We start from the raw sequence: 3,860 nt of genomic DNA, 5'->3' as shown, positions 1-3,860 counted from the left end.
CCTTTCACCCACCTACAGAAACAGATTCACACAGACAGGCACACCTTTGTATGAGCATTCAAAACTCATATAAAACAACATGGAGATGCATTACAAAAGGACAGCACATTCCTATATGCATCTGTGGTGCTTGTGCACACCCGTAATACACACACACACACACAACATATGAGGGATCAATCAGTGGCTGATCCTGGCTCATCCTGGCTCATCCTATTACAAGGCAGGTGACTAAAAATTCCCTTTTCTAACTCCTGGAACCTGCTGTTGGGACACAAATGTTTCATACTCTGCAACAGATTGTGGGACTCAGTTACATCTTTAATATAACCATATAGAGTTTTTTTTTAATTTGATTTCTAACAGAATTATTATAACACTGTATTCATAGTACTTAATATTTATGTAATATTCCTCTTAATGATAATATATAACAGAAAATAGTTTTTCGTATGAGATGACATCACATCTTTAGCATGTCAAAGATGTATTTTAAAAATCCAGGCTTTAGGCTAAAGGAATTAAGACAAAGTGGGACATGTGTCTGATGAAGACGTGCAGCTGAGGCCACACTAGAGTTCAGCACAGAAGTAAAGAACTTGAAAAACTTTGGGGGGTATAAGAGAGGCCATTGAGGATCCAAACAATCCCATCCCAGTGCACGTAGACTGCCAACACTCCCTGAGCTAGATTACACTTCAAACGACTCTATTCTGGATAAAGAAGTGCTAAAAGTCCAGTGATAAGCTAAATATTAATGCGGTGTGTCTCTCCCTGCCCGTCGGGCGCTGTCTGTCTGGCCAGGGGCGCTTTCCTGTGACTTGGTGCTGAACGTCTCTTCCTCTCTCCGGCTCACTACGAGTGGCACAAGAAGGAAATAACTAGTTCACAATATTTCCGAAAGCGAGGGTCGGAGTTTACCACCGCCGAGTCATGTCACCTCTCCTAACTTTTTACGCACAGTGCGCACCTGAAATAGTTCAGCACCTCCGTATGAGACCCCGCCGGGCACCCTATTGTTTCCTACGGCTTTACTATCAAGGCAGAGGGAATGGCTCTTTAAAGGCAAGAACGCGGAGAGAGACGATACGCCGGAGAGCTTCTCCATTTCTTCCTCCCCTTCCTCCAGTTTTAAACACGCCGTTGCTCTTTCACCCGGCGTTCACTGGCCGGTGAAACCGCCGACAGATGTGTGTACCGTACGGAGTGACACAAGTCTTATAATCGGTCCAGTTTCTTTATCATTTGGGTCATTACATTCCTCGTTTTCGCTCACTTACCTCCGCCATTCCGTTTCTGCGCAAGCTTGCCTATTGCCCGGATGTTGTAGCTGAGGTCTGCTCGTCTGTACTGCTCCGTTTATTGCCGCAACGATTCAGCAGCACACTATGCCTCGGTTAGTTATATCGAGCTATTTCCAAGTAATTTCTCTATTTTTGGTCTTTGCTGACAGGTGGCATTTGAGAAAATCCCCCATAGTTTTAATAATAGTTTTTAAAACCTCCGTCATACTTTCGGTATCAATTCAAAACTTCTGCTCTTATCTCACTGAATATTTTTGTAAACTTCTACTTTAAAATAAAAAATGAGAGAAATAATTTTATGCATGCCAGTGCTTTTTCACTATTTTATAGGCTTTAAATATTGGCATATGCCCCCCCTCCCGTCTTGTTTAAACAACAGATTCAACCCAAGTACTCAAGTAAAATGTAAATGACAACACTAAACCAAGATGAATGTGTCAATGGTTGAAAACTATATGGTGGATAGTGAGACTATAAGATAAATGAGGGAGGGGTTACATGGTCAAAGCAGATAAAGATATAGACTAAGGCTCTGTCTCAGCCAATGACTGTTTCCAGTTAAGAGATATGACATGCAAAGTCATATGTTAACCACACGTGACATTGTTCAACCAAAGCAAAAGAAAATAGATCATATGATGATGATGACTAATCCGTCATATGTTAGCTGTAGGTTTGAAGCTTTAAAGGATTTGATATCAGTCAGGTGATACAAGTGGAGAGACACATTATACTGTAGTGGAAAGATGAAGAACAAAAGATGTAAATTTAAAAAAAGCACAAATAGAAGAAAATTATAAAGTGGCTTGTTTAATATCTTATTTTCACTCATTTAAATGACAATACTTGCTTAGAGGGCTCCCTCTGCCATTCTATATTACTGTACGATAGCTAAACATTTTGCATCTTCATTTAGACCTCCATTTTTAGTGTTTCTTAAAAAAAGTATATATAAAACCACAAAAAAGAAGAAATGATATAGTGCAGCTAGGAAAACATGCCACTGGCCTTTAATGTATATCAAAGTATGATAGTTCTTCAACATCTAGATCTTACTCTTAATCTCTTAATCTTACTCTAGTCAGTTTTGGTCTCTGTATGGATTATAGCTACAGGCCTGAGCACCCCCTTTCCAAGAAGACAGGAGTTATAATATTCATGTTGATGTACTTCAGCTAGATTCATAACTAAATGAATAGTATCCAATACATAATTTCTGATGAATAAACACTAAAGAAGGACTTCTCTGAGCCACTATAGTTTCTAAATTAGAAGGTGCTTGCTCATTGTTGCCTCTGTAAACTCTTGTGTTTAATGAACTTGATTAAAAGCAAGTGTTTAATAATTTGGAATTAATATTGCACAAGAAACTCAATTAGGAATATTTTGGCTATTCTTGCCTACCTGGATAAGACTGGAGTAGGATGAATAAATCATCTACATACTCTCTCATGGCCTTTGTTTGAGACTCAATGTATAGCACTCTAATGCATAACTGGCAGCTCAAATGATACTTAATCTTATTTTCCATTTGTGTGCCGACTCATTTATTTATTGCTCCAATTTTTCTTTTAACTTCTCTTATTCGCTTGTGTTTTCTTTTTCAATACTTATTTTACATACATATCTTAGCCCGTTGTCTGTTTTGGTGTGTTTTGTTTCTATAGTTTGTTTTATGAAAATGAATAAACAAAATATATTTTAAAAAGAATGTGCGAGAAAAAAAACAACGTATACAATTATTTTTGTAAAGGCCTCAAAACAAATTGCTTGCTTCCCAACTCTTCCACCTGTCAACACACCCCTGAATGAAATGGTCATTATGTGTCAACAGGTATGGAAGAGAAAAGAGTAGGTTTTGTGCACAACAAAAGGCCAAACCACACAGAGAAAACAGAACAAAGCACATTTGTCTAGAGAGAGACTGTGGCTGCATGGCCTGGATTTTCTATTTAGGGAGCAAGGTTTAGACTCTTTTATGGCACTTTTTATGAATGAATGTCATGAGTTAGTCGTGTAACCCCCTAAGAATGTTTTTGGTGAATGTTTTATGTGTGAGTGTCTGTGTGTACATTTCGTGGAAAATGAGCTTTGTCTGAATTGACATTCCAGATGCAACAGGTGCATGAAATATATTGTAGGTAGTTTTGACAATTTGTTGCACACGGACTGGAGAACTGGATAAAGAATAAATAGGCGGTACTGTAGAGGACAATAGATGTAAACCTCCTGGAAATTAATTCAGAAAAGAAGGATACTGGTGAGACAAGATGGGACTTTTCAAATACCAAAAATCATCGGCCGTATGGATTTACCTTCAACATCCCATGCATCACATCTACTTTTTCAAATTGCTGTATCAGACAACAAATTATTTCATTGGTCCTTCATATATTAAAAATTGTATGAGAGGTTTAGGTGTAAACTGGGCTGGATCACGACAGTATGTAAAATGTTCATCAACAGGCAGCTACCCTCACTGAGACCCCTTCCTATTTTTAATTGCTCCCCAGTGAAAGAGTTTTAGGAGGCTCATTTGAGCTGGGACACTGTGTT

This window comes from Scomber japonicus, chromosome 7, assembly GCF_027409825.1.
Source record: "Scomber japonicus isolate fScoJap1 chromosome 7, fScoJap1.pri, whole genome shotgun sequence".
NCBI classification, from domain to species: Eukaryota; Metazoa; Chordata; class Actinopteri; order Scombriformes; family Scombridae; genus Scomber; species Scomber japonicus.
The sequence above is the reverse complement of the archived record's forward strand: the minus strand, read 5'-3'. Positions refer to the sequence as shown.